The following is a 20,121-nucleotide window of genomic DNA, read 5'->3' as shown; positions in this document are numbered from 1 at the left end:
GATGAGCAGTGCCATGTCCGCGCCCAGGATTCGAACCGACAAAACACTGGGTTGCCTGCAGCAGAGCGCGCGAACTTAACCACTCAGCCACGGGGCCAGCCCCTCTTCATTCTTGATATTTCTTCTTCTGACATTTCCCTTGTCTGATACTAATAGAGCCTCTCAAATTTTCCTTTGCCTTAAATTTGCATGATTCTTTTTTCCAACCTTTTACTTTTAATTTATATGCATTTTTCTATCTAAAGTGGATTTCTTATAGAAAAATGTAGCTGACTATTGTTTGTATATCCTGTATTATTGTGTTGCCTTTTAGTTGAAGAGTTTAGACATTTCATATTAATATAATTCTTTATAATGGTTGGGAATTTAAATCTACCATCTTACTATTTGTTTTCTTTGTATTCTAGATATATTTATTCCTTTGGACTCTTTTTTCTACCATTTTGAATTAAATGATTACATTTTTATGATTCATTTTTATCTCAACTATTGGTTTATTTATGTAGCATTTTGTTTCATTATTATGTGTCAATGGTTGATCTCTATGGTTTACAATATACATCTTTAACTTATGAGCATCTAGATATACATTATAATATAACCTTCACATAAATTTTAAGAAACTTCTGGATATATACATTTCCTTTCTCACTTCCTTAGTTTTACTTTTTGTCATACATCTTTATTCTACATATTGTAAACACTGCAAAGCTTTGTTGCTATTCATTTTTTAGATACTTGTTTTCCTTTTAAAGGGATTATAAATAAGAAAAAAAAGTCTTTCATGTTTCCCCACATGTCCATTATTTCTGGTGCTCTGTATTTCTCTCCATTTTTCCTAATCTCTGTCTGGTATCATACTCTTTCTTTCTGAAGAACAATATTAAAATATTCCTGTAGTTTAGATCTGTTGGGCAATGATGTTGCTCAAATTTTGATTTCCTGAAAAATCCTTTTCTATCACTTTTGAAAGACATTATCACGTGATATGGTGAAAAATTATAGGTTCTCAGGTTTTTCGTTCAGAACTTTAAACATGTATCTCTTCTGTATTCTGATTTGCATAGTTTCTGATGATAACTGTACTATTATTCCCATCTTTGTTTCTCTGTATCTGTATTTTGTTCATTTTTCATCTCTGGATGTCTTCAACTTTTTTCTCTTCATCTTTAATTCCTAGTAGTTTGACTTTGGTAAGCTTGGATTTTTTTTTGTTTTTTTAGTCCTGCTAGGGGTTCTATGAGATTTTTGGTTCTGTGGTTTTCTTTTCATTAATTTCATTAATTTGGTCCTTTTCATTAATTTTGTAAATTTCTTTTACAAAATCTTCTGTATCATCAGACATTTCTTCTCCAATTATCTCCCTCCTCTCATTTTAAAATTCAAATTAAATGCATATTAGACCTGCGGACAGAGATCTTAGATTGTTTTCCTTCTTTCTGCTTTCTCTCTCTATTTCAGTTTGGAAAATTTCTATTGACCTGTCCTCGACTTTATCAATTATTTCCTCTGCTGTGCCTAGTTTTTCAGCATGCCTGTCAAAAGAATTCTTTATCCCTAGCATTTCTTCAAGGTATGTTCATTCAATATATTTTTAATATCATCTCTCTCTCAATGCTGAAAGTCCACAGCTGTTCATGGATATTTTCCCACAGTAGTCTGCTGTTGCTTCTTACTCAGTGCAAGGCTTCTGGTGAAGATGAGTCTTGTTTTTTGTTTTTGTGTATTTGTTTGTTTTTTGTGGAGGTATTCTCCTGTCTATCTCTGGTCATTGTCAGGCCTTGTGTATCTGAGCTTCAGAAGTAGGGCTTTTTCAACATCCCATCCCCTTCGCACAGGGTTACCAAACTTTGCTTTTGTGTCCCTGGAGGTTCTTGAGCACAAATGAGATTTTTGTCCCTTTCCAGTGTCAGCTGGGCTCTCTTCTGTGTCACTGCATGATTGTGCCTGTTAATTGGGTTCCTCTGCCTCCCTTGGTAGCAGGAAGATTTTAAGTTGTACTAGCAGGGTGGAGAGGTGCAGGTTTTTCACCCTCCCCCGGGAGCTGCAGACTTTTCCTGAGATTATGAGGCAGGAACATTTCCCTGTCTCCTCAGCAGCTGATTGCATTTGCTTCATATGAGAGAAAGGTTCACATGCCCACAGTTTTTTGTCTGTTTCCCAGCAATGTCTGGTCACCATCTGTATGAATATGCAAAGGAGAGTGGATCTCTGTGTTCAAGCTTTCTTTGAAGCACCCAGTGGTGGTTGTAGAAGAGTTGACAAGTGGTGACTGCCTCCCTTGGCGCCTGAGATTTCTACAGATTCTAAACGATCACACAGGCACACGTTCTGCCCTTAAAAATGTGTTAAAAGTTGAAGATTTTTTTCTTGCCTAATATTATGGTTGCTACCACTTTCTCTCATGATCCACCAAAGATGAAACCATTTATACGTCGCTCTGCCCTCTGAGGGGCTTGTCACATAGTGGAAGTCAGTTCACCTGATTGCTTTGAGACTTCAGCTCTCTGATGGGCTAAGAAAAAGTTGTAATTTCATGGTTTACCTGGCTGCTGCTCATTGTGAGGGTGGGAGCAATGCTTTATTGCCATTTTCCACATCCTAAGTGGAAGTGGAACCATGCAATATCACCTTTATAGTGTATAAGTACAATGACGCCTAAATGGCAACTATTCCAAGAAAATTGCCTCACATTAAAAGTAATGGCTTTGACACAGTTCCATGTTAGCCTGTACAAAATAAATCTGGCATAAGAATTGATCAAACAGACACACCTCAAGTTAAATTCCTTTTGAGTTTGATATTATCAACTTTTTCAAACTTCCTTAGGTTTTGTTATTTCCTACTTGGGATTATCAGGTTTTAAGTCTGTTCTCTTGAACTCTCTACTGTTCTTGTTTCTTTCTTTCAAACATCAATTACCCAATCACATCAGTATATTACCATGATATCTTTTAATTATTACATTGAATTAAACTCTGGTGTTCTGGAGCATGTGTATCTTAGATGAATGCCACAGCTTCTCGTGAAAACAAAGCTCAAAGTAAATATAAAGAGACATAATATATTGTGTTCCATCTAAGCCTTCTGGTGGATTCTGAAAAGTTTCTGGGCATGAGATTCACTCATGAATTTAAATGCTAGTGCCGTATGTTAAAAATAGAATAAAAATGCTTATTTCAGAAAGATACCACAAAAATCAGTGATGTTTCTATACCAGAAATAAATATTTGGAAATTAAATTTAAAGAAAGTTTTCGCATAACTTTAAAAAGGGCAAAATGGAGTGAACTGCTGTTGTTGGATTCAAAGGAAATCTAGACATTCTTTCATAGGACATGAAAAAGATGCATGGATTTTTATGATGTAATTTATAATAATTAACATAACATGTTTTTCAAATATATTTACCACTGGATTTGCAATTTCTTCATAATAGGAAATATTGGGATCTGAAACTTGCTGAGACAACTTGCGTTTTATTTTGATTTTGGAAAAGGAAGTGATGATCTTCAAAAAATTGCATCCTCTCCTTATGACACAAGCATTTTATATATTCCTGCTTAATTGATGTCAGCTAAAGGTTATTTGTAAACACACAATTCTTCAATTACCATCTTCTTCGTTTTGTTTCATTAGCATACCATTAGAAACATAATTCATAAATGCATTCCCTGGTACTTTTAAGTAATATATAAAGATCCAGCAACATTACCTGAATTGTCAGGAGTTAAGCTATTTCTTCAACTTTTTAACTTAACTTCTGTTATGGTTAGTCCTTTCTGTTAGCTTATACACATGTTTATAAACTTGCTTAAAAAGGAAAGATAGCATTGGATTTCAGAAAATGTCTTTGAAGTGTTCATGTTTATAACATAAATAATTTAATTGTTTTATCACTTTTAAAATAATTTATTTACTTTTATTCTTTTGGGGTGTGTGGATACGAGAAACAATGAGGATGATTTAATTAATGATATTTTTATTTTCTTGCTAAGGAAGATTTGCCCTGAACTAACATCTGTGTCAGTCTTCCTTTGTTTTGTATGTGGGATGCCACCACAGTATGGCTGATGAGTGATGTAGGTCCATGCCTGAGATCTGAACCCCCAGGCTACCGAGGTGGAGTGCACCCAATTTAACCACTATGCCATGGGGCTGGCCCTTTAATGATATTTTTAGACAACGAACATTTGCAGAGGAAAAGGTTATGAACATTAATTTAATTTCATTTACGTATCTGCATGGAAACGTCATATTTCTGGAAATGTCTTTATTATTTTAGATGGCAAAGTAAATTTTTGTGAAACACATGAATTGAAACAGTTTAGCCAATTCATTATATGAGATTTAATTAAACATAAAGGTCTCAGAATAATATCTCATTTGGGTCATGATCACATAAAAGCTATATGATATTTGACATATTAGTGAGCTTGTACCATTAGTGATACAGCTTTTTTATAAAAAGGCTTGGCTCATAAAGTTGAGAAAAATGTGTAAACTGATATTACTGAAAGAGATATACATTTTTTTTTTGGTTCCCATAGTATAAACTTTATTTTAACTGCATGTATTTAAAAACATAACTACTGATCAGTCTTTCCTCTACAATCTGATTATTTTCCTACCTAAATGAGAGTTTGCATACAAACAAGATCCATCACAGAAAACGTGTCCTTCTCTGGAGCACCAGAAGACGTTTTCCTGACCTCCCTTCCTCTGTTAGAGATGCTGTCATCTTGAAGCAGTTTGTCTGTTTTGTTTTGTTTTTTCATCATTAGCTTTGACCTTCACTGTTAAATCTTGTAATGTGACAAGATTTTGCATATCACGTATTAGTATAGCAACCTTTTCTTCCCTTTTAAAAAAGCCTATATTGAATTCATTTACGTTTACAAATATTTACGAAATTTGTACGGTTTCTCCTCATATGCTATCAGCCACATAGTTGAACTCCAGTTGCTCTGCCTCTATTCTGATAGATGTGTAGTGGTATCTTAGTTTAATTTTAATTTGCATTTCCTTATGGTTAATGATGGGGGGATCTTTTTATAGATTTAATTACCATCAATATACCATCATGGTGCAGGATCTATTTGGCTTTCTAATTTGGTACTTTGTTTTTCCAATGTTACTTTTGAGGGTTCTTTATATGTCCGAGACACAAGTCCTAGGTCAGAAATGTCATTTGCAAATGTGTTTTCCCAGTCTGTGCCTTGTCTATTCATTCTCTTAATGACCTATTTTACAGAGCAAACATTTTCAGTTTTGATAAAGAACAATTCATAATTTTTTAAGAATTATAGTTTGTGTTTATCGAGTCTTTTTCAAAAACTCTTTCTGTTACTCAAGGTCAAAAGTCATTTTCCTACATTTCTTCTAGAAGTTTTGTAGTTTTATGTTTTGGATTACTTTTCCCTTTAAACTGTATTATTCTCTTAATGGCAATCTGAACTTTGTTTATACAAATTAAATTAAACACTTTCTGTTTAATTAATCATAATAAGCAAATTAAAGGGCAGATTTTTTTAATGTTGAGAACAATCTAAAATTGACTGATTTTTGTTTGTTTGGTAATTTTTATTATTAGAAGAAGCTAAAGTTGTCAAAAAGTGTTGTGGATCCTGTGATGTTAATTATTATATCACTTAAATAGCTAACTTTTCTGTATAAACTTTGGGTGGCTCGCTATGCTCACAGTGCTATATTTAAATTCTTATGAGAAATAGATCCAAGCTCTCATTTCTACAGATGTGTATAAATGATTCTATCTTAGGAAATTAAATGAAAATAAATTATTTCCAAAATATCTGACAATAATCCAATCAAATCCGCTGAGAACTAAGGCTTCAATCCAGCCTTTAAAACAAATCAAGACTCTCATCCCTGCAAAAGTGAGAGAAAGAATGGATCAGCCTCCCACCTTCTCAGAAGAAATCCAGGCACTAATGAGAAAATTCAAATGGCAGACACTTTATCACAGCCTCACTATCTAATTTTTTTCTGTATTTTTTTGGCGAGGAACAATTGCAAGAAAATAATCGTTTTCAGACGGTTTCAAAGCCTTTAGTTAATTAACTTAGTCTTCCCATTTAGAATTCAATTGAAGTTGCTACAACTGGTGCCCACATCTCAGTGAAAAACAGATGGATTGAAAGATGAGCTATCTGCTGTAATATAAAAACGCCCTGCGCATTGCACATCTAATAATTCTTTTCATTCCTTTTGAGTTACCAGCATCGTTGGAACATCTTATAGGACTCTGAAAATGCTCTTCCCATTTCTTCTAATATCATCATCGTTGTTTTCTTCTTTGCAATTGCGTCGTAACTTTGCAGAAGACTCATCTTCTTCAACTGAAATGGCACGTTCAAAGATGACTTTTTGTGTGATCACGAACAACTAGCTGAGAAAGAAGAGCAGCACTTAAACCATGCTTTTCAAGGTCTACCTTTGAAAAACTGTATGAATATTAGAACGATAGAATGGCAGAAAGAGGGAACCTTGGAGATGTTCAGATTTCCTACTTTCCTTTGATAAAAGAGGATATAAGTCCCCAGGAGTGAAGGGCATTTTCTGAAGTCAGTCAGCCAGGTCTGTAAACAAGTATCCCTCATCATTATCTGGTTTTGTTTCATCCCTACACACAGATCTTTTAAAATCATCTTCTCTGATTCCCAATTCTTTAGAAATCTCTGGCATGGCTTGTCATAGTGGGCCCATGAGGTAAAAATACACTAAAAATGTAACAAGATGTCAGTGGAGACAGGACCTTCAGATTTTTGAAGCTAGAAAATTACCAATTAAAAACTTTTAAGTAGGGGCCTGCCCAGTGGCCCGGGGTTCGCTGGTTCGGATCCCAGTGCGGACATCGCATCGCTTGGCAAGCCATGCTGTGGTAGGCGTATCACATAAACAGTGGAGGAAGATGAGCACGGATTTAGCTCAGGGCCAGTCTTCCTCAGCAAAAAGAGGAGGATTGGCAGTAGTTAGCTCAGGGCTAATCTTCCTAGAAAAAAAAATAAAAAATGTCGTGAGGTACCCCTGCCTATGTGCCCCACCAAGACCAAACTGATTAACTGATTATAAATCCCTTTATCCATCACGCTGCCCTATCCTGAGCCTCTGCCCCATCTCTCCCACCACCACCATTTTCTCCATCTGCCTAGATAACTCCTTCTTATTCTTGAAGAATAAATTTGATTATTTGCTCATCTAAGAAGCCTTCCCGGATGCTCCCCCGAACCACAACTCCAGTAGGTGGGCCTCCCAGTCTTTGTGGTCCCATTGGATCTTGTACTGAGTTTAATCACAGCATCCCACATGGTTCTGAACTGATCTGCTTATATTCCTGCTCCTTCATCAGGCTGTGCACTCCTTAGGGAAGGTACTCATTTAACCTGAGTCCTGTATAAGGGGCCTTATGCGTAATGGGCACGCAATAAGAGTTTGTTCTCTATAGACGACCCTTCATAAGATCACATCACTTGACAACAATGAGACATTGTTGCAGAATTAGGAATGCTGAGAAATATCAATATCCAATCTGTAAAAAGATATACGTGCAGAGAGAGGAGTTGACGAGGAAACTATTGGAAAGATAAGACCTATATAAACTTTATTTACACCCACACTGGAAAACAAGAAAATGCGTAAGATTGATTCACAATTGCACATTAATAGTCTCTGTACACAGCATAGAGGTTAAAATAGGAGATTGTGCTTCATCTAAAAGTATATGCAGTATTCAATATAAACACTCAGTATTCAGGATAAAGCTCTAGAAGCTATCATTAAACAAAACAGACCCAAGAAAATTGAGATAGGAACAAAACAGGGTGGGAAGAACACGACTTTCGATAGCTAATTCTTTATGAGCTAAGGACTGATTCAATGAAAATACCAGAAAATATTTGGAAAATGTTCCTTCTCTGCTATTAGCTGTGTGGCAGGAAAATCTTCCTAAATTATCTGAGTCTATTTTATCTTAAATAAAATGAGGATTAAAAATATCTCCCACACAGAGAAGTTTTGAGGGATATCTAAGAATATGTGTATCATATATTGGCAGGGAAATTTACACAAAATTATTTCTCAGGGCAGTTTAATGGTGGAATAACAGAATAAAAAGAAGAATCAGAAATTCCATAACTTTTAAATTTAATCTGGCATAAAATCTTTGCATTTAGTACAAAGGGAAGCAAACTTTTTCTGTAAAGAGCCAGACAGAAATATTTTTGGCTATGAAGGCAATACGTCATAATTATTAATTTCTGCTATTGTAAGGCCAAAGCAGCCAGTGAGTATACGAATGGCCATGGCTGTGTTTCAATAAAACTTTATTTACAAAACAGATCAGGGGGCCAGAATTGGCCCACAGGCTATAATTTGTGAAACCCAATTTAGGGGGCTAGAAGGCATACATGTGAGTCAGACTTTTTGAAAGAGAAGCTTTTACATTCCTTTTTCTTTTGGTTTCATAAAACCTAGCATCCTATTTGCAATTTTCAAATTGGTTACCGCCTGTATTTTGGCAATAAAGTTATATGTTCTATTGGTGTATTTCTAGAGAGAATTATGAGTTTGAGACCCCTATGAAGATGAGTTGTCTTTTGTTCCAAAGGAACTCACTGCACACATTCATTCAAAATGAATGAAAATAAAGGTCATATGTATTAGGAAAATAGAATTCTGACATTGACTGATAATAACTTTTTTCTCTAGGGAACTAATGTCTAGAAAGAAAAGAAAGATAAGCAAATTCCAATCATTTCATGGCTTGGAAAAGCAAATACTTCATGTTGATCAATTGTTTAGAAATTTAATAAGAAATTTAAGCCTCCTAGTTGTTAACTTAGTTGTGCAACACCTACCACAAAAAAAAGTTAAATCCGTTCTGTGTTTTTTCTGCTTATTTTGCCACTAGAAGGAAAAAAAATAGTAGTTTGAAACATTTTAAGCTTTAAATGCGCCACTCTATTCTCTCACTTTTATGTATCACTTTTCATTTAACATCTTTTTTATTTTCTTTTCATTTTGTGAAAACATTGTTTACCTGCCAGACTCTGGAATTGGAGTCTGATGTTTCTAAAACTATTTCACATGGCATTATGTGATAAGACACGACATTCTCCCAGATCAAAAAGCAGCCTATAAGGTTTCTTCTCTATGAGTAAGCTTTTCAGAACTTCTCTTAGGACAATTCTCACAGCTTTTCTTCATACGATTTCCTTCCATTACCATATTTTTTTTTCCCAGGAGATACCATCCACAACATTGTTTTTGTCCATCTAAAATATTTAGAGGCACTGTGCATATCATTGTCCATAAAGGACCTTGCAATGAGAATTTATCACTATGGTTCTCCTGAAATCTGTAGGTTAAGAATTTCTTCCTCCTCAGAGTGAGAACTGCAGACTGACAGACATAGATCCATATCCAACAAGCATTTTTGTTTCTCTTTGAGCCTAGACATTTAGGTCATCTATTTTTTCCTGTCTCCAGGTGTTCTTTTTCTTCCTAACCTCTTACCAGGAACTATATTCATATTTTCTCTAGTCCGTGCTGCAACAACTTTTTCCTCAGAATTTCAAGACGTTGAACAAAGATTATGTTATTAAAGAAATCCACATGAGAAAAAGAGGTCAGAGAATTTCCATGTCACCCATATGACCAAAGATAAAAATATTTGATGTTTCTTTGAGGGGATGGGACACACTGGGAATGAGTAAGCTCTCCTCAGTTTCTTCCTCTGATGGAGAAACCGAATTCCTCCTTCTAATAGTAGTTTTTGTTTTTAAAGAATTTGAAGGTCTTCACCTCCTTTGCAGTTATATTTTTAGGCTAGGGAATGGGGCAAAAAAGACCCTTTAATATGCTTTTTAATGAAAATTTCCCATAAATCTAAATATTTTCCTTGTGGATCCCATTTTAAGGGTAGTTATTTTTCAAAGCCAGCCCTGGTGGTCTGGCGGTTAAGATTCGGCACTCTCACTGCCGTGGCCTGGGTTTGTTTCTGAGTTGGGGAACCACACCACCCATCTGTTGGTTGTCATGCTGTGGCAGCTGCGTGTTGCTGGGATTCTGAAAGCTATGTCACCAGTATTTCAAATACCAACGGGGTCACCCACAATGGACAGATTTCACCAGATCTTCCAAACTGAGGCAGACTAGGAAGAAGGACCTGGTTGCTTACTTCTGAAAAAATTGGCCATGAAAATGTTGTGAAAGCAGCAGCCATTGCCTGATACAGCATTGAAAGGTGAGAGAACGGTGCAAACAGACTGGGCAGGGGTCTGTCGGCTGTGCACAGGGGCACCAATAGTAGAAATGGACTCAATAGCACTAACAGTAACAAATTTTTCAAAGCATCAGGTTGTTCACTTAATTTTCAAAAATTAAGGTAGGAAATCAACTTGGAATATAGGGTTTACAAGTGTGCGCTAAATTTTTGCTTTATTTTTTTCTTATTCCTTCTTCAATTTGTGATTCTCCTCTTCGATTTTCCTTTCATTGAGTTCTCTAATCAAACAGGTAGCATTTTAAATATTTGTGTGACCCTAATATTTTTAACTGTTTTTCCTGTTGTTTTTTCTGAGCCAAGCAAGATACATAGTTGGATGTGACACAGAATAGGTCTTGTGATAATAATCATCATGCCTTTTAACTTCTCAACAGGGTCTTTATGACGATTGACATCACATGAGAATTTTAGTGGCATAGTTGGCTACATGCTGCTTAAGGATAAAATATAAAGTGACTTTATAGCACCCTTTGGCATTAAACTCTTGATAACTGTAGGGGCAAAATAAGAAGATGCGAGAAGAGGTATATATTTTAATGTCTCTGAGGCAATGAGCAAAATTACATTTGCTGGTGAAGACACAAATAGGGAAGGTGGCTTATGTGGGTAAAATGCTTACTCTCAGGGGAGAAGATGAATTTCAGAAAGATTCCTCTACTTCCTTTGCATATTATTGTGTGCTTAATACATGGAAAATATTACTCTGGATGTGAGAAACTGTGCACATTTTTATACAAGTGTGATTCATTTTTATTACAGAATTATTAGATCAAGATATGAGAACTGGGATTGTGTTTTAAGAAATATATGAATTGATTTTAAGTTGAAGTCTTAGGCTAAAACCCCAGAAATGAGCAAAATAGTCTAATCCACAGTCTATGTTGTAAAATATGACTATTAACACCAAATTGGGAAGATACAACATGATAAGATGTTATCATAAATACATTACTTTAAATAAAAAGCTGACATCTTTATACATATCTAAAAACAACCATGCACTCATCTGGAAAATACAGTACCCAGTTTACCTAAAGTGTGCCTAACACAGCACCTGGTGAAGGATAAACCCTTAATATACATTCGTGGACTGAATGGACGGAATACTTTCTGGGTTTACAAAAGCAACGCCCTCCTCACAAGTTAAATCTTAGTTTATAATCCCATCCCCCCAGGTCAGCAGTAGAAATTCATTGCTTGCAAGGACTGGCACCAACCAACAAAATGAATGACACCTTAGAAATACACGATGAATGCCAAAACAACGCTCCAAAGCAAAGGGAGCAAACCTTTGATATTTGCTTTCCAGAAGGTGCCATTCCATAGCTGAAGCTGCATTGCCTTCCTGGTGTTAATTTTCCAGATCTCTGGTCTTTCATATTATAGCTGATCAAATATAAATACATTTCTATAACTAGATTGCTTGGAACTTGCTCAAGATTGACCTGTGACCTTCATTTATGAAAAATGGATATGCTTGATTGCTCCGCACTGACACTGAGCATGTTCAATTAATGCTTACATTATAAAGAATGTGCAAACAACACAAACGGAAATTAAATCCTTTTCACTATCTGTCTGCGTCTGAGCACTCATAAATGGAAATAAGTGTGATGGAGCTGTCCTCGATCAATTTCAGCTCCAGTCCCTGACCTGATTATGCCATGCGTATCAATATACATTCCCTTAATTAAATGTGGTTCACTGAGCATTAATGGTATTTAAAAAAAGAGAGAGAGAATGGGGCCTCATATTCCTACCCATCATGTTGTTGAGGAAAACAATAGAGAGACTGATGAAAAGGAACACTGGCAGAAGAAAAAGCTGTTGTGTACATTATCATAATTATCTCCTATGCTGAGTGATTTCACAGCGAGATGCTGAGAGTGTCCTTTGTTTTTTTCTTCAGCCATCTCCCGTAAGATCTGGGGATTACAGGAAGAGGCAGTCACTACATCATTTTGAGAAATTTGGTCCTGTTTTTGGTGTGCTCACAATTCACTCATGCTTTATTTTGACACTGCTGCAAACATTTTCGAGTCTTTTCTGACACTCCATTTAAGTAATACGAGAAAGTTACTCCGTAACTCTCAGCTTTCTTCCTAAAACATAAAGAAAATTTCCCTCACTGGGCTGTTAAACAGCTCTAATACGTGTCTCTCCTCTCCGGTTGCTGTCTCCTTCCCTTCTCTGCTGTCTTCTCTGTCTTCTGCAGGGTGTCTCCCCGTAGACAGTTGTCGATGAGGCTGTAGCCTGCAGGGGATCCATCGTTTCCCGGGTGACTTTCCCTAGCCAGACTCCTGATAATGATGAGCACCCCCTACCCTGAGGGGTGCTTTCATCTTGTGATGCGCTGGTAATGATGTTAGAAACTGCTAATTGAAGGTTCTCACAGGGTTAGTTTTCTACTCACTCTGGAGGCTAGGAGATCAGAATGTGACAGACTGGTAGAGCCACAGACTGACTCAGAAGGGGGTAGGAGGAGATAAGCAGAGTATTAACTTCTTGGACTGGGATGTAATCATTCCACAGAAGACACTACTGCAGTACTGTTACCAAACCTCGAGTGAGTTCGCTCACCCGTTGTGCAGCAAGCCAATCTCTGACACCGGGTGTGATGGAAGAAAGTAGGAATTTTATTTTTGCACAGTGCTGAGCAAGGAGAGAGGGCAGCTAATGCGGAAATCCAAAACTCCCTGAAAAGCTAAAAGGAAGGGTTTTATTTGGGGTTTTAGGTAGGGGAGGGGGGGCATATGGCCTTGCTGGTCGGAGCTTTCCCACCAGCCTGTCTTTGGCCTTGAGACACTTGCAGAGAGGAGGGAGCTCATGACCTTGCTAGTCAGCAGCTTTCCCACCAGCTCGTATCTCTTAATGCGGAGGAGATGGTCCAGGTGCTTGTCCTTGATGGTGTCTGTCTCCATGGAGGATAGTGGATTTTGGAGCCAGGAAGCCAGAGGGTAAGCAGGGAATGAGTGTTTTGGTTTTAACCCCGTATATGCTGGGTTTAACATGGAGAACCTGATATTAGGGTTGGTATCAGCATCATTGATGCAGTTGCTGCGGACTATGTTGCCTTTGATAACTATATGCAATAAAAAAGCTACTTTGTATGACAAGGTAAGTCTTGAACACCAGATAAGACTTAGGGAAAGGTAAGAATTGATTACTTGTTAAAGTATTGGCATCAGAAAATGAGCCAAATTATCTGTGAATACAGGAAAATGAGAAACACCTGCTTCTCCTAACTCCCAGGGGTTAAGTGCTGAGGTAGAAAATTAGATCTTAATGAAACTTCAAATTTACACCAGGGATCTGCCGGCCTTGGTTGATTCTGAATGTGTCCTAACCAAAAAGACACTTGGGAGGCAAAGCAAGGCACCTGGTTACATTTTCCCCACAGATGTCTTTTAAGAAGAATGGCCTAGTGCTACGGGGGGCTCCAGAATCAACATTTTCTTCCCTCAAGGAAATTCTGAATTAAAGAAAACTGTGATTTTTCATGAATTGAGGAACTGATTTTAATTACATTTTTGATTTAGTTGGCCATGAAAGGGCTATGGATGATTTTTATCCCATCATTTTCTCTGTTTCTGATAACCAACTCTATATTCAGCTCGGATGAAGGACTGATGGGGGATGCAGAGACTTCACCCGTGGTCTCTACCTTCCTCAGATCAACTCATTTCTTTCCAGTATCTTCAGTTTTCACATTCTCCTTCTCTACTAGCTCCTTCCTATCAGCTTTTGACTGTGTTCAAATCTCCCCAAGCTTAAGAAGCAACAAAAACAAGACGTATCCAAAAGGAAAAAAGGAGGAGGAAGAGAAAAAGAAAATATCCTTCAAGTTGGTCTCTGGTTACCTGTCTGCAGCCCTCTCCTTCTTCTCTTCACAGCCTTGGTTCTTAAGCAATTTGTCTACAGCCATTCTCTCCACATCTTTACAACCCACTGACACTGAAATTTATCTTCTATGCCCACAGCTTTACCAAAAGTGTTGTCACCAAATCACCCATGATCGTTTTATTAAATCCAGAACAATTTTCAGTCCTTATCTTACTTACCTCAGCAGCAGCCACTACTGTCTGTCTCTCCCTCTAAACTTCTTTGACTTCCATGATGCGTCACTCTCCCAGTTGGCTTCACTCATCTTTGGCCACTTTCTCAATCTCCCTTGCAAACTTCTTGCCCTGGGTCTGCCTCTAAATGTCAGCATTAAGTGTTCTCTCCTTTTTTTTTCACTCCTTGCATCATCTCACCCATGCCCACTGTTTCAATTACCACTTTTATGCTGGTAATTCTTAAATCTTTATTGCCACCCCAGATGTCTTTTCTGAGACCCCAATTCTTTTGTCGAAATCCTTTCTGGGTATCTGAAATTGGATATCTCACATATACGGTATGACCTATGTGTCAGAGAATAAACTTATGATCTTTCCCTAAAAAATAACTCTGCCTCCCAGTGAACTTCAATTCAATTTTTTTCAAATCAAAGACCTGAGATTCAGCTTTGACTTCTCTGTCTTCAACTGTCCACTCATCAGCAAGTTCTATCATTGCACTTCTCTGAATCTATCCACTCCTCTATATCCTCATTTTGGCTTCATTACAGTAGTGAAGGCCAATTTTATTTTCCATCAGCATTACTGTGAATGTCTCCTTTTTCATTTTTCTCTATGTAGTTTTGCTCAATTTCTACCTTCTGCAGCCTGCTACTCCTCTAAAATTCCTATTTATTAGTGTCACTTCAGGCTTTCCCTTCCCTCTCCTACCACTACAGTCCAATCTGTAGCCACTTCCCTCTGTTTTCTACTTTCCAGCCATTATGAATAATTTTCTCACATTTAGGCCTTTGGATTCTGTCTAAAAGATTGTCTTCCTATAAATTGCCAAGATTACTCGTACTCATTCTTCAGAATTCTGTTTCAATGACATTTTTTCCCAAGAAAATCTTAATATCTCCCAATTCACACCCCAAAACTAATATAGAGGCTATTGCTATGATTCCTTTAATGTTTCCTATATTTTATTATAATGCTTTGCTTAATTGTCTATCAATTCTTATAAAAGGAAGCATAATCAGTGATTATTAACAGGCAGGACCATGATTAGGGTTGAATAGAGCACCCACTCAAAGAAAGAAATATGTAAAGTTATTATTTGGATATATGTTTATGGTCATATAAAAATACTTTTAATAATTATCTTTGATATCCTTTTAACTGAAAACATTAGGGGTCAATATAACATGCATACTATATTCCAGTTATTGGTCAATAAATTTGGCTTAAAGATGAAGATGAAAGCAGGACTTCCAGAATGATAGAGTGAGGACCTCTGGAAATACGCTCCTTCATAAAGACAACAAAAGATACTGGCAACGATAATCTAAACTAACTTTTCTAGAACGCTGGAAATTAACTAAAATGTTGCCATGGTATGAAGAATGTTTGTTCAAGAAAATATGCTGAACTTTGGTAAGAACAGCAATTTGTAGCACTTTATCCTCATCTATTTCCATCCTTCTTTCCTCCATTGTGCTAGCTGGTCTTGAAAACCACCAGCTGCAGCCACTGGAGGGGACAGATTGGGTTTGAAACTCCTGAAAAAAATCTCATCCCTAGCACATCTTTGCTATTTGACCTGTCTCAGAGCTTCTTGGAAAAGCCCCCAATGCTGTTACTTGAATTGACTCAGAGCTCTGTTTTCAGGAAAAACCTTATCCACAGGGCTTTGGGGAAAATGGTCAAGGGCAATTGTTTACCATCACAGCTGGCTGAGGCTGCAGTGCCAGTTGGGGCAAACAAATGCCTGGCCAAAAACTTAAAAGAAAGATCTACAGACTGAGATGTCCACAGAGGGCTTTGAAAATCTGTGACTATTAGAGTTAAATAATTTCAGTAGTGTTCCAGCAAACAAGATCAATTTACAAAAATCAAATATATTTCTATATATTAGCAATGAACAGTATGAAATTAAAATTAAGAAAACAATTCAACTTACAATAGCATTAAAAAGAACAAAATATTTGGATAAAGTTAACCCAAAATGTTCATACTTGTGCACTGAAGACTACAAAACATGATTGAAGGCAATTAAAGAAGATCTAAACAAATGAAAGGCATCCTGTATTCATGGATCAGAAGACCTAAATTGTCAAATGATAATTATCTCTCAGATTTACCCATAATTCAATGTAGAATGTAATTCCTATTGAAATCCCAGCCTTTTTTTTTAAGAATGGGCAAGCTAATTCTATATGGAAATGCAATGACCTGGAGTAGCCAAAATAATCTTGAAAAAGGCAATGAAAGTTGGAAGACTCACATTTCCTGATTTCCATACTTGCTATAGAGAACTTGTGGTTATTTCCCCAGTTTCTCAGTACATAATTGCAATAAATATAGCTTGTCTGCCTATCAAAATAATAAGTCAAACGCAATATCTTGTCGCCCATCAAAATCTGTCTTATGTGAAAATAGTTTTGCCTAATCTACCTATAGTGGATTACGTTGTCAGCAATTGAGACTCCTAACTATTTACAAGTGACTATCACTGAGTAGTAGAATTAAAGGAAGATTATTTTATATATTTTTCCATTAATTTTTTATTGAGGTCATAATAGCTTATAACATAGTGAGATTTGAGTTGTACATTACTGCTTGTCATACACCATATAAGCAGGCCCCTTCACTCCTTGTGCCCACCCTCCACCCCCATTCCCTGGGTAACCACTAATTTATTCTCTTTGTCTGTAAGTTTGTTTATATTCCACATATGAGTGAAACCATATGGTGTTTGTCTTTCTCTGTCTGGCTTATTTCGCTTAACATGATGCCCCCAAGTTTCATCCATGTAGTTGAGAATGGGACAATTTTGTCTTTTTTATGGCTGAATAGTATTCCATTGTATATATATATATATATATATATATATATATATATATGTACCACATCTTCCTTATCCAATCATCCATCGATGGGCACTTGGGTTGCTTCCACATCTTGGCTATTGTGAATAACGCTGCAATGAACATAGGGGTGCACAAGTCTCTCTGAATTGTTGATATCCAGTTCTTTGGATAAATAGCCAGTAGTGAGATAGCTGGATCATGTGGTATTTCTATTTTTAATTTTTTGAGAAAGCTCCATACTGTTTCCACAGTGGCTGCACCAGTTTGCATTCCCACTAGCGGTGGATGAGGGTTCTGTTTTCTCCACAACCTCTCCAACATTTCTTGTTTCTTGTCTTGGTGATTATAGCCATTCTAATGGGTGTGAGATGGTATCTAAGTGTTGTTTTGATTTGCATTTCCCTAATGGTTAGTGATGTTGAGCATCTTTTCATGTGCCTATTGACCATCTGTATGTCTTCTTTGGAAAATTATTCATATCTTTTGCCAACTTTTTGATTGAGTTGTTTGTTTTTTTGTAGTTCATTTGTGTGACCTCTTTATATATTATGGAGATTAACCCCTTATCAGATATATGATTTGCAAATATTTTTTTCCCAGTTGGTGGGTTGTTTTTTCATTTTGATATTGGTTTCTTTTGCCTTCCAGAGCTCTTTAGTCTGATGAAGTCCCACTTGTTTATTTTTTCTTTTGTTTCCCTTGTCTGAGTAGACATGGTATTTGAAAAGATCCTTTTAAGTCTGATATCAAAGAACGTACTGCTTATATTCTCTTCCAGAAGTTTTATGGTTTCAGGTCTTACTCTCAAGTCTTTGGTGCATTTTGCATATATTTTTGTACATGGGGAAAGACAATGGTTTACTTTCGTTCTTTTGCATGTGGCTGTCCAGTTTTCCCAGCACCAATTGTGAAAGAGGCTTCCCTTACTCCAGTAAAATTTTAATAGTTTTTTCTTAGTGGGCTTTGAGAACCTAGACTCTCAAAGAATTTGTATCATCCTGCCTCCCATTGCTGAGTGGGCACTAAATTTAAAGATGATCCCATCCTTCCCCTCTCTTACAGAGAAAGGCAGCAAAGAAAATTCTAAGCTCTGTTATGGCAGCGGAGATCAATGGATTGAGTTGGATCCCAACGTTTTTCTTGTACTTACTGTATAGTTGATTAGGTTCCAGTACTGCTCTCTGGGATTCTCTGGGTCTTTGATTTCTTCTGAGCCTTCCTTCCTTGTCTATGGAAGTAAATGGGGAGTTTTCTCACCTTGGTTTCTATCTGTAGTGATTTGGGGTCTTTTTTGTGGTTTCAGGCAGACAGCGAGTGGAGCTGGAGCAGCTGCAAGCTGGAAGGGCATCTCTCTCTTTAAGAACTCTCAGGAGTTTTCTAAATGGTTTCTCTGCATGAGCATGCTTGGGTTACCTTGTTGCTAGGTGGCCTTAGAGGAATAGGACTACCCCTACCATTTGCTTCAGGGCACAACAATGAGAATTGCAAACATCAAGGTAGATGTTGCATCACCTTTACTGACATAGCCTCAGGAATCGTACATTACCACTTCCGCCAATTCTGTTAGTTCAAGTGAGTCATACGCCCAGATTCAAAGAGAAAGGATATAGACCCCATCTCTCAGTGGGAGGGAGATCACGGTCACATTGGTAAACAGCTCAGGGGATGAGATTTATTGTTGGGCTATCTTTGGAAAAGACAATCTGCCACACAAAATGACATCATAGAACTGATTAGTTTTTTATATATGATCTCACAAAGCACCATTGCTCATGGCTAAAGAGTTGCCCTTTGGGGGCTTGAAACTGATGCTCAAAATTAAACTGAATTTGAAAGAGCTGCAACTTTTACTTTTAGTGGAATGTTGATGTGGCTGTCTCTCAGTGTATAATATAATTTCCAGTTCTGTATTTGAGAGTGCAAACTCTCTGAATTGAGACCATTTGCAAAAAGACAAAGATGTCTACACAAAAGTGCCAAGTCAAATTATTTGAAGAGGCATGTTAAGATCCTTAAAAGCAAGATTAAGGATGATGAACTCCAAAATCCTTTAGAGATGGAGGTACACGGAAACCTATCTTATCAGATTGTTTGCCTAAATTATAATTTAATATCTGCTTCTCTCCCAGAAAATGATAGCCAATACTATATCTTATCTGGTATTGCCATCTATAATTTAGGATTTCATAACCTAATTTGGAGCATCCTCAGAGGTAAAGAAAACACTAAGCCTAGAAATATTGAGGAAATAGAAAAAACTATAAGAAATCTTTAAGCATAGTAATTTCTTAAAAGGAAGCTCACCAAGTAAGATTTGGGACATAGCTGTGCTCTTGTAACAGCGAAAATTATAGAAACATAAGTTGTGTGTGAATAAAAGTAACATTATTATTTTACTGCAAACTCAAATTTCTTTTACTTTGCTAATGAAATAATTGCTAGATGGTGAATTAGTACATATTCTAACTTATTATTGCTTTTGTTTTTGGGGGTCACAAGTAAACACTGTCATTGTAATGGGAAGTAGCCAGTAATTGATTTTGAAATATTCCTATTTGCAGAATGAACACTCTCTCTAAAGGTACAGGAAAAGGGTCTTATTGATTAAACAATTCAGGTTTGACCTTCCTGGCTGGTATTTTAGGATTGGTGTTCATAGGCTCTTGCAGCAGCCCAAGGATACACATAGTTCGTTCATTCCGGAACTACCTTTATTGTGCTGAGGGAATTACCAGCCTATAATGAAATGTAAATTAATTCCACATTCTTTGAGGTTCAAATAAAGTTCACCGAGACAAGTTTTCTCAGCACTTGTTTACTGGAATAAGCCCCACTCCATAGGATAGATTCATAAATTTTCTATAGTTCTTTTTTATTATTTAAAATAAATAACACTCCTTATGCTC

Source organism: Equus przewalskii, chromosome 32 (assembly GCF_037783145.1).
Source record: "Equus przewalskii isolate Varuska chromosome 32, EquPr2, whole genome shotgun sequence".
NCBI lineage: Eukaryota > Metazoa > Chordata > Mammalia > Perissodactyla > Equidae > Equus > Equus przewalskii.
The sequence above is the reverse complement of the archived record's forward strand: the minus strand, read 5'-3'. Positions refer to the sequence as shown.